Source organism: Macaca fascicularis, chromosome 12, assembly GCF_037993035.2.
Source record: "Macaca fascicularis isolate 582-1 chromosome 12, T2T-MFA8v1.1".
Classification (NCBI taxonomy): Eukaryota; Metazoa; Chordata; class Mammalia; order Primates; family Cercopithecidae; genus Macaca; species Macaca fascicularis.
The window spans coordinates 52273134-52285453 of NC_088386.1; the positions used below are offsets into that span (position 1 = coordinate 52273134).

Below are 12320 nucleotides of genomic sequence, written 5' to 3' on the forward strand. Positions count from 1 at the left end.
CAGGATTTGAATATATTCAAATTTAAGATATCTTAAGATGTTGAGTAGGTGGCTAAATCTATGAATTTGGAATTTAAGAGAGGTGGGAATTGGTAACACATTTGGAAGTAGTGAGTACAGAATTGTAATTAAAACCACAGACTGGATGAGCTTCACCCTTGACATGAGTGGAGATTAAGAAGAGGGAAGTTTGAGGGCTGAGCTTTGAGGGTTTTCAATGCATAGAAGCTGGATAGAAAATGAGGAAAAAAATAACAGAAGAAATTGAGAAGTAGTGACCAATGAGGTGGGATAAAGATCAAGAAGATGTGTTTTGGAAGCTAAGTGAAACAAACATTCTCAAAGTGAAGAAGTAAACAACTGTATCAAATACTACAGATATGTCAAGTAAGGATTGAAAATTAATCACAGATCCTTGTATTGATGGATACCCTTTGGAATTCTGAACTAGAATGGAAGCATCAGTTTTATCTGAAGTCATATTGGAACAAAAGCAATACCAAGTTTGTTCAGTACACTTTCTATATGGGACACAGTGATCAGAATGACTAGCTGATGTGAACCTGAGTAAATTTTCACCTGCACAAAAAATAAAATGAAGAGTCCTTCATATAGGACAGTGATACAAAGAGAATCTGAAGGTTCATGGTTTTCTAAAAATAATTTGAAATGAAGTTTCACTTTTTCAATGGTTGCTATTCTGCATAATTTAATGATAATGTGAGGAAATGGAAAGGCCCCAAGAGAAGTTGTCATATACTTGGGAGGTACCATAGATTCACACCATGTGTTGAAGTTCTTCTATCACAGGTCAGCGTGAGCTGCACCTTCGGATCCTCTTCTTTCTTGAACCATGTTGCAAGGGGAGGCGTGTGCTAGGAAACACATCCCGAGGGAGCTCCGGCAACGGAGAGTCTGCCTACTAGGTCTCAAGCGCACCTTTATGGGAAAAGAAATTCTAGTGTTGGGTAGTGAAATTTGTGAGACTTCATAGTCTATTTTTATAATGAATTTTCATAAATAAGCAAAAACATGTTTCCGTGAGGAAGAGAAGCAAAGGTTAGTGACTAGAAGCAAAAACAATGGTTTGGTAAGAATTTTACGTGTATCTCAAAGAAAATAAAGTCATTCTTGCAGCAGTTTCAAAAACTTACCAGCTGTGGGAAAAAATTGTATGTAACAAATGCATTACGTATAACATTATCTAAATGTAATAAAAGTGAAGCCATCACTCACTTGGTAAATATTTTTATTGGGGATCTACTATATTCTGGATCATTTTGCTAGCACACAGAAAACGTGCTTTCAGAAGATTTATAATGAGAGTTCCCATTAAACTTAGTTTCATTTGATATGTCAAGGAACATTATCTGTCTAAAGTAGACTGCATGTTTGGTGAGGCATTGCCACATTCACAAGAGTCTCTGTCCCTGTGATAAACTGCAATATAAAGCTGATTCCTAAAGCCTGGAGATGAGAAAGAGTTTTACCTCTCTTCCACACAAAGCACAGGACTTTCCTGCCAGTAGAAGAGAGCAAGCGGCTCTGCAGAGCAGGCTTTGCCTAACTCACCCACTTGACTGCACAAATGGAGAAAGTGGGAGAGTGAGTATTCATGGCAGGAAGAAGAGAGAGGATACTGTACAGACACTGACCTTTAAGGCACATTAACGCTCACATAACAAGTGGCCCAGTTAATGTCCTGGCTCTGAACAACCAGATTAACAGCTCTTCCTCCCTGGTCTGGGGATGAGGAGACCAGTCAAAGCACTCTTTCCAAAGACCTTAGTTTTCTCATATATATAATGAAGCAGTTATTATGAAATTCTCAGATACCATCCAGCCTAAAATTCCACGTGGCATAAAAACAGAATTTTGAAAATAATATGTAAATTAACACTTTTAAATCCTACATTTTATAAGGATTGGCGTATATTTGCTTCTCAAGCTGTGTTGAGTAGAATCAGCTTCAGCTGGAAATTGTTAGAAATAGAGTCTTCAGGCCTTACCCCTGGTGAACTGAACCGGGATCTGCATTTTAACATGAGCCCCATTTTATACGCATATCTAAGGCCACATTCAGACCAATCTTTGAGTAGCAAGTTTATAGAGATAAAACCACAAGACACGTTAAATTTCAAAAATAGTGGGTTACACCTAAGACAATTACAAATGGGCAGCAGCTCTCTTTACCATTCTTTGAGGATTCTATTTACTATAGAGTATTACAATGTAACTAATTAATAGAAAATCTGTCTAATGACATCTGGGATTGTCATTTCCCATTCGGTTAAGAAAATAAAGGAAAAATGCCTACTTGGTACTTGTCTTCTACATATATATTGAAATTGTATTTAAACTTACAGTATCGTCTAGTTACACCTCCCTGATTCCCTTGGTTGTGCTACTTTGAGATTTGTCAAAATGTTTGCCTGACTATTCTGAGTTTTCTCCCAAGGACTATTTTGGAAAGGAGTTTCTAAAGTTATCAGGAACTTATATGAAGTTGTTTAAAGATCATTGAAAATCAATGGCTTTGAAATCAACTACGTATCTTGGCTTATTCTAAAAACTATAAAAGAAATTACAAAAATATAACTGTTGTACATGTCTATCAACATACTTACTGTCAAATTTTCTTCTTCCTCATTCAAAAGTATAACTTAATTTTATTTGGATGAAATTAAATAAATCTGATATCAAATTTAAATCATACAATTATTTTGGTATAATTTCAAGACCATTATTAATCATAGAGAAATACGAAAAATTATTAAAATACTTTAGTATGAGTTGTTCTTAAATGTAGAAAGCATTTTATCCTGTAATACAAAGAAGGAAAGTTTAAGAAAATACCTAGAGGGAAATGGCACACCGTTACTGCAATCCAAGGAGCACTGATAACTAACAGTTAACAGTATTTTTAGTTGTAAATACAGAAAGCCTAATCAGTGTAATTTTACAAAAAGAAAACTCTCATTGTCTTAAGTGACTGAAAAATACAGAGATAGTCTGGCTTTCAGTGATTCTGGACCCAATGGCTCCAGGTTTTTGATCAAGACTTATTTCTTTCCATTCATTTCCTCCTCTCTACAGGACTCCAACCGCAGCAAACTCCCCTCTTGACATCACATTGGCTGACAGTAGCTTTCAACTCTAGGTGCTTTCTTGATTTACTTCAGCAAAGAAAAAATACAATGCTTTTGTCCCAATATTTTTAGCAAAATTCTGAAACTTAGTGTGATTGAACCAACTTAGGACCCGTGCTCACTTCTAAAGCAGTAACTCAACCAGGGGGTTGAAATATACTGATTAATCTAGTCTTAGAGAAGCCTACATGCTTGATCTGAGGAAGGCGTGAACTTACCTAGAAGCACATAAATATCTCATTGGAAATAAAGGTTCCTGGTGACAGAAAAAAGGGAAGTGCATGCTGAAACAGCAACCAACATTCACTCTACCTGGCCTGGTAGCTAGCTTTTCCTGATGGGAAAGTAAACAAGCGAAATTTCATTTGGTGGTAGGTGTATTTTCATATTTGCATTAAAAATACCCTAAGGGAAAAATGTAAGGACATTCTGGAGGTAAGATATGAGATGACAGACAGAAAGAGAGCTAAAGAGTTCCTAAAATCTAAAATCAAACTTGGTTCAGAAATACGGGAAGCACCCTTACTTATTTGAAAAATAAATTTAATTATACAAATACTTTGACTTAAAAAATAAAATACTTCATATTGTGTGGGTGCTGTTATCCTTCTAAAACAAAGACACAATCCCAGTTTTCCTCTGATCAGAAATATTTCGTGATGACCCATTGCTTATAGGGTGAAATCTAAATTCCTAAACAAGTGAGTTTCCACACAATCTATCTCTAATATTTCGATCTTTAGTTTCTTCAATTCATTCTGCCCTTCCCCACCTCACATTCTTGTCTCTGTGAATTCTGCACTTTTCTCCTTCCCAGACCCACCGATCATTTTCATAAGTTCTTGCCTTTACTTATCTGTGTCTTTACCTGGGACACCTCTCCTCTATTTAGTCTCAGACCTTACCCCATGCTTCTGATTCTATGAGGCAGAAGGCCCCTTTCTGCTTTTGTGCCGTTGTTATTGTACTTATCCCGTTCACAGTGTTATTACTGGTTGCATCTTATTTTACTGTAAACTAATTGAAGGTTGTGAAAATGTTTTATTCAGCTTTGTGTAGTCAGAACCCAAGACAATAGTCTTTCACTAAATGTATATAGTCAGTTAAATTTTAAGGCACTCAAAGATAACAGGAAACGCTGCATTCAAGAAAGCATTTTTTTTTAAACATCAGGGATTATAAGTTCAAATTACTGGTTTAACACAAATCATTGTAGATAAATAGGTAGATATTTGGTTAGATTTTTTTAAAGGAAATATTTTTGTTTTCAAATTTTACTGTTATATTAAATGTTTTTCCAAAAATGTCATATACTAGGAAGCTTCTTTGTTGAGGTAGATGATATAGGAGGAGTAATTTCTAGAATTAGCATATTATTGAATTTGTTAAACATCTAGTTGCTTATCAGTCAGGCAAAAGAGTTATATTATAAAAAAGAAATATGTGAATGATGCATGTGTAGTTTTATGGGAAATTGCCAGCGATTTTGGGAAATACTATATATACAGTATTGGAGTTCAATGTAACATATAATCACAGTTTACTTGTCAGGTGTCTACCTCTAGTCTTGGTAAGTAATACAAGATACAAGTAGAAAGAACCATAATGGGCTCAAACATTATTATTCGGGAGAATGGGATTCAAGTTATAACCAGGATATTCAATCTACCCTCTGAGCATCAGTGTCCCAATTTATGAAATGAAAGCATTCCAAGAAAAGCCAATAAATTTTGTTCTCTGAGGTTTTGAAGCAACTTACTGAAACCTAAAACTTTGGGTAATTTGTTTTCCCTTCCAAAGCTATCATCTCATGTCATTAAAAATATTTTTCAGTGATATTGGCAGCATTCAATATATTTCAGAACATTTTTATAATTTTTTTTAGAGTAGAACATAAAATTAATATATACTTAATAATGAAACAATCTTTATTTTGTGTGTGTGGTTTTTGTTTTGGAAACTAGTGAACAATTACTCCTAATTTAATAAATAAAGTGTTTACTATGGTTTGGACACAAAACTAAGGTGAGAATACAATTTGTGAGTCTTTTAAAAAGATGATACATTTTTAAAGAAGGCATATCTGGCTGGGCATGGTGACTCACTCCTGTAATCCCAGCACTTTGGGAGGCCGAGGTGGGTGGATCACGAGGTCAGGAGATTGAGACCATCCTGGCCAACATGGTGAAACCCTGTCTTTACTGTAAAATACAAAAAAATAGCTAGACGTGGTGGCCTGTGCCTGTAATCCTAGCTACTCAGGAGGCTGAGGCAGGAGAATCACTTGAACCAGGGAGTCGGAGGTTGCAGTGAGCCGAGATCCTGCCACTGCACTTCAGCCTGGCAACAGAGTGAGATTCTGTCTCAACACAAAACAGACAGACAAAAAGTCATATCTAACAGCAATTCAAGCATTTGAACAAGCATTCATATCTAACATAGCGATTCAAGCATTTGAGCATAATTTCAGCAAGTATATAGCCTTCAAAAAGTTTTACTGCTAAGAGCAAGAAAGATATGGTTTGTTGAAAAATTAATTGACCTAATTCCCTGAGACTGAGGAAATATGAATATGGTTAAGAACAAAAGCTAAGTCAGCTGTGAGTTTAAATCTAAAATCTATTAAAAAGAAATAGTCATAGAGTTGTTATGAGGATTGAACAATATACATTCATTACAAAACACAATGCCTAGAATAGTCAGCCTTCAACAATTTATTGTTGTTGTTGTTGTTGTTTTTGTTGTTGTTGAGATGAAGTCTCAGCCTGTCACCCAAGCTGGAGTGCAATGACTCTATCTTGGCTCACTGCAACCTCCGCCTCCCGGGTTCAAGTGATTCTCCTGCCTCAGCCTCCTGATTAGCTGGGATTACAGGTGCCCACCATCATGCCTGACTAATTTTTGTATTTTTAGTAGAGATGTGGTTTCACTATGTTGGCCAGATTGGTCTTGAACTCCTGGCCTCAGGTGATCCGCCCGCCTTGGCCTCCCAAAGTGCTGGGATTACAGGCATGAGCCACCACACCCAGCCTCAACAAATGTTTTCTATTAATTATTATTACCTAATAATACTCACATAATCAGATAATATGTCAAGTTGTTACAGTTTGTTAAAGATGTTAATATGTTCATTTAATCACATAAATATTCATAAGTGGTTTATTGAAACCATATAGATCAAGAAGTGAAAAATTGAAGCTGTATAAAATTCAGTGGTGTGGTCATGCCTAAACAAAATAAAAATTGTGCCTTTCAATGAAAACTTATTCTTCACTAATAGGGATGTGCTTTGAGAATTGAAAAAAGGACTAGCAGGGTCTAGCTTTTTAAGGAAGATAAAAACTTAGCTTATGAGATATATTTAATTATATATTGTTTCACGATTCTTCAAAAACTGCCACATCTGTTGTTTCACATCATCCTCATAACAATGTTGTGTAGTAATCAGAGTAGGCTTAAAATCTACCTTTAACAATGGAAGAAATTGACACTTCGGGAGAATGTGACTTATCTAATGTTCAACGACTGGAATGAGGTGTAGGCAGATGGTCTTTGTCCTTTCGCTGGGTTCTCTCCCATCAGTCCATCTTCACTGGGAAGAGATACTCAGTAAATTATCCTGGATGACTGACATAAATATATATATATATATATATTTTTAAGAAATTTTAAAATTACAGGTTATCAAACATAGTAAAAAAATCTCTAAGCTGTTTTAGAACATAAATGTACTCTACATTACTTGTCTGGTTTAGTGTCTTCAGTTGGCTAGAGTTGAGTTGGCTATGGTCCAATCTCAAAATGTTATTCTTCTTATGAGAGGCTGGGATAATCAGGCAATGAGGGCGAGCAACAGCACAATCTACTTATGGTACTTTGTGGTGCTTAGAGATAAGAGTCACTACAACTCCCAAAGTATCATAAGCTTTGACTTCTGTAAATGCGAAGGGACCTTGCATAAGGCATTTCTAAGAGATTAACTTGATTTTCTAAGTGAGAAATGGAACCTCAGAAGCAATAAAACTATGGAACTGTTGAGGTTTGTTCTTAATCCAAATCAATAATTTAATCCTCATATAGGTTTAAGAATCAATGTTTTATTTTATTTTTAATATAAAAATCAATCTTTTGAGACGAACATAACCTTTACATGAATATTTTTATCTCCTGAATTACTGTCAAATAAAGTATCTTTGTTATCTGTAAAAGAAGATGTGAATCCTAGGTGAATGGCAAACTGATACTAAAAATCCATGGCTTCCAGTTTGCTCAAGACATGCAAATGGGAAACTGATTATAATGTATAACTAGGTTAAATAATTACATGATCATTTGCGAGGGTGCCACAATTCTTCAAAGTCTGTATTGGGAGCAGTGAAAGAAAAAGAGACTTATGTGCACTATATAGAGAGAATAGCTAAAGAAAACAGTCTATCAGCACCATAGGAAAGGTTAAAAAAAAAAAGAAAAGAAAAATGAAAGTCTAAAGTGGACATAAAGCATATATGATATTACAAAGAATGGGTTATTACAGTAAGGGTAAGATGAAAATGAGAAGTGTGATAAAAGGGTTAAGCATTGAGGTTATGGAATTTGGCTAACGTTTGAATCCTGGCTCTATCACTTACATCTTGAGCAAATTAATCTCTCTGAATTTCACCTTCAACTAAAAATGAGGCAGTAATTTTACTCTCACATAGAGTTTTTTGAAAATTAAAAAGGATAATATAAATAAAGTGTTGTGCATAGTTCTTGGCACATAGCAAATACTCAATGAAAATTATCATATTATTATAATATAATATATACTATTATTATCTTTTAGATTATCTGTTTTTAATCTCAAATAGAATTTCGAAGATTTTGAACATGAGAAGCAGAATAAAATAATATTCCCTAAATATATAGTTTGAAATTAACATTGTGAACTGGTGCATGTCCGCAATGCCCTTCCTTTCAAGTTAAAACAACAATAAAAACAATTAAGACTTAGTGAGTGAACAGAATCTCCTTTCAGACAATCTCGCCAATTCAGTAAAACTCTAGTAATGTAATTTTAATTTAGAAGGTCTTTTTCTATATTGCTTCTAAGGCAAAAATCAATTCAGAAAACTGATATTCAAATTTTACTCAAATTAATGATTTAAAAAATTCGTTATTCTATTAAAGTCAACATTTATTTACTGAAGGCCTACAAAATGTCCATAATGTAAAGTAATCTTATTCATCAGACCTTATTAAACCCATAATACTTTTTTTGGCATAAAATCCAGATCCTGCACAAAAAACCCATCATACTTTAAATCCCTGCAAAACACTATACAACAATAGTATTCATTAGAAATAGCACAGATTTGTCTATTAAGTGTTAAGCATCATTTTACTCCGCTTTTGTTCCTCTAGAGTAGATATGAAAAGTTAGAGTTTAGTTACTTCAGGGAATAAGATCAGTACAGAAAATAAACACATCTTAGTTACTAGCCTCAACCTGGCACACAGCTTGGCAACAAATGCTTTTCTAAAAGACAGTAAGAAGAAAAAGTAGTCCAAATCACACTCATACAGCAAAGGTGAGACAGTCACCTTCCCTAGAGTCAATTGCTCATGCTCAGATTATATGAACCACAGGATTGATTTCTATGCAGTCAAATGAAAAGCAAACTCTCCGTCACCCAGGATTTTCATCGTGACAGGAGACACTTGGCTCTGATTTTGAAAAAAAGTGGATGCGAGCAGAGCATTTTCTTTTGTTGAATATATATACATATTAAAACAAAGGGAACTATAATGTCATTCAAGGCATTAAAAAAAGACCCTAACATTTATTTTTCTTTGATATTCTGCCAGTCAGTTGTTTGAGCAATCTTTCTGAGACGAAAGTTCTTTAGAAAACAACAAACCGCGATAGTTCTCTCTGTTAACCTAGAAGTTAACATAAGTATGCCCACGGCCCATTTAACTTAACGGCTTGCCTGTCCTGGAATTGCAGATAGGGCTTGCAATAATCATGTTATGCCAGAGTGCTGTGGACCAATTCTTTATCAATTGTTTGGAAATAAGTCAATCCCAAACACTCAGCTCCTCAAATGAAATGACAAAATGTTAAAGAAGATGATTGTACTCCTGAATTGCAGAATCATAAAGGGAAACCTGATTAGGTCATCTGCTGTGACATGCAGAATGTTAATGAAGTTGGGGACTTAACATCTTGATAAGGGTGAGAGGTGCTTTTCAGCATTAAACAAAGCAAAACTAAAGCTGCCTGAAAGCTTGCTTTGTAGTTTCACACCAGAGTCCCTATTTTACAGGCAATAGGCAGGAAAGACCACAGCACTCTGTGTGATGTGAAAATATTACCTACCTAGATTTGGAGTGGACGTTATAAGCCAGTTTCTTTTTGTCTAAAATGTAATAGAAAAGCTATACATCTAACAATAAAAAAGGAATTACATTTTGGTGAGGGAATAGTAAAGGTTTCCAGCACTTTCACAGGCCAACCAAATGTCGTCTTCTGCCATGTAAATGCAGTAAAAGGATATCTGCATTAAATTACAGGATTTATAGTCGGCAGAAAAATGAAACCACGTAAAGATCATTTTTGCATTAAAATTTGGTTTTCTCTGCTAGTATATATTTTAAAAATATAGGTGCTTTTTACTAATGAAGTACATCAAAGCATATTATGTTCTGCATTTTGTGAGAACTAGGCAATTTATAAATGCGATTCACATTTAATTAGTAGTCATTTCTTCTCCATAAGCATATTTACTCGGATCTCTTGTTCCTACGGCAACCCAGTGAGTACTACAGCTACGAGAACAGCCTAGACTAACCTAAAAAAGGATGGAGATTAATGAGCAAGCTCAATATTAAGACTATAATGCTCTAAGACCAAGCTCTAAGATTGGTGAGGGGAGGATTACAAAGAAAGCTCAAATAAGAATCTCTTATTTCAAGGAAGCTATTTATATAGCAGCACAGATTTTATTTATTCAAGAGTGCCTATAGTATACAGTGAGTACAAGAGATGACTCATTTAGTGCTAAGTTCTGCTTAATTGGCTAACTACGCAGGTACGGTGTCACACATATACATGCATATATACATACATGTATATAATTATAATCCGCTTAACACACTTATCAAGGGACTATATAAACAACATTACAAGGAGTTGTGCTTATGGATGTTTCCCTTAAATACTGCACTTGTTTAAAAATAGAAAGTCTTTAAAATTAGCTTTGATATAAGATGATGTCATTAAACATTTAATGAAAAATGATCTTAAACCTGAATGTTTATGTTATTTTAGCATAATTCTCTGATCAACTTCTTATTCCAGTTGCAATACTCAGCCATTATTAAAGGGTTGACTTGAAAATAAATAACAAAAGCAATATTAAGGGTAACAGAACAAAAATAAATGGGTCACAAAAATTTTGCAGGTTCCCCTTAAAATTCTTCTTACAAGTGACATTTCTTAATTTAAAATTTAGATGAGAAAGGTAGGGATAAGGAATTGAGACCTAAATATGTTTCTTTACAAAAAGTTATATAATTTTACATTTTCTTTTAGAGACAAATTAGAAATAATTAAAAATCTTTTAAACTTTAGGGGAAAAAAGCCATAACAACAACAAAAAGCAAACTCCTGGAATCAGACTAATTTTGCTTTGCACATTGCAGACGGGTGACAATAATGACCGCACACTATTTGTCCTAAAATGTCTCATCTCAAAACAATATGTGGGAGAGATAATGAATATCAGGAAGGACAAATTAGAAATTATATAATCCTTGTTATCGAATCTTGCTTAGTAAAAATGACAGGCTCTCTTCAGAGCTGGGTAGTCCATTCTCACTACAACCACGTAGAGGCAACAGCATCCTTATCAAGCCTCTAAATTATCCTGCTTAGTGGCAAGAAGTAAAAATGATTCCTTCTGACCTTTCTACATTGCTTCGTTAACTCTAACTTGCAAGCAACAAGTAAAAATGAGAAGCTTTTGCAGCTCCCTCTGATATAACTGATTAAAAGAAGTGGCTGCTCAGTATCTGTTCAGGAGACTGGGTACCTCTCATGTGCTAAACCTGGTCAAATTCAGTGTGTGGTCTGAAATCCCTCCCATACATTCGCTAATGCTCAGTTTGGTTTAACCAGGGCATTTTAATTTGTTTCCTTTTTTTGATTCTTACAGATGTGAAACAGTTTGCATACCTTCTGCTGAGTTTCAGACAATAGTAAAATTATTTTATGTGGCTTCATAAATTTAAAGAATGGAACTATTTTATAAGGATTAATCTGTGCAAATACTGACAGTAAGCCAATTCTGTTGTCTCAAATCCAGCTGTATAATATAATATCAATCCCTTTTTAAAAATACAAAATAGCTCCTACCTATAATTTTTCTTTGTGAAAATGCGCCTTTACCAGCAACGATTGTCTATGCAGTGAATTAATTATACTGGACAATTAAATCACAAGGCATTTCTCTCCCAGATAATCTGTGAATTTGAGTTCAGAATTTCTATAGGTACTTTTGTTCCTGTATGGAGAGTATGTTAATACCAAAGAACACAGCAACTTAAATGCCATTGCCTGGGTTTTATGAAAAAGCAATACAGGAGAGTAAATAGGGCAGATACCAACAACAAAGAACCCGCCCCCCCCCCCCCCCACTCCACCACCCACTTTGAATCAAACAATAAATGCAAATAGAAGAACTAAACCAGAGCAGAGAGGTAGGGGGGTGAACACTGTGCACCCAGCATTTCTTCCTGAAAATGCTCACCAGCCTGTTTTAGGCAAGAATATTCTGCTACGTTTAAAAATATATATATATATATCATAATTGGCCATCAGTGAGTCCTCTTCGCTCAGCTTCCCAGGTAGAATTAAAACGCAGTCCCAGAGGCACCAAGACATGAAACCTGAGCCCTCTCACCGCAGATAATCAGCACAGAAGAGCAGCTAACTTCTTAAATAACCACAATTAAATTGCACACACTCTTCTCCCTTCCTGGTTTTCAAACGTAGGGTTATTTATCAGAGAAGAAAAACTGGAGGCTGCATCTTTAGAAGGCAGCCAGGCACTTCTAACCTAATTAGCGTTAGTCACCTCTGAAAATAAATCCCCTGAATCCTGCAGCTCCAAAGTCATCCCCGCCCCC

The 12320-nt window shown here is 35.1% G+C and overlaps 1 long non-coding RNA gene across 2 annotated transcripts; it reads right to left on the reverse strand.

Moving 5' to 3' along the window:
• Nucleotides 1-681: 681 nt before the first annotated feature.
• LOC135966429 (uncharacterized) lies at nucleotides 682-12252 on the reverse strand. Of its 2 annotated transcripts, XR_010579751.1 has the most exons (3): nucleotides 6616-6704; nucleotides 3368-3405; nucleotides 682-939 (listed from the first exon to the last, which is right to left on the reverse strand). It is a non-coding gene; the product is annotated as an uncharacterized lncRNA (long non-coding RNA). The 2 variants fall into 2 exon arrangements; XR_012420948.1 differs by lacking the exons at nucleotides 3368-3405; nucleotides 6616-6704 and adding an exon at nucleotides 12095-12252.
• Nucleotides 12253-12320: the final 68 nt, after the last annotated feature.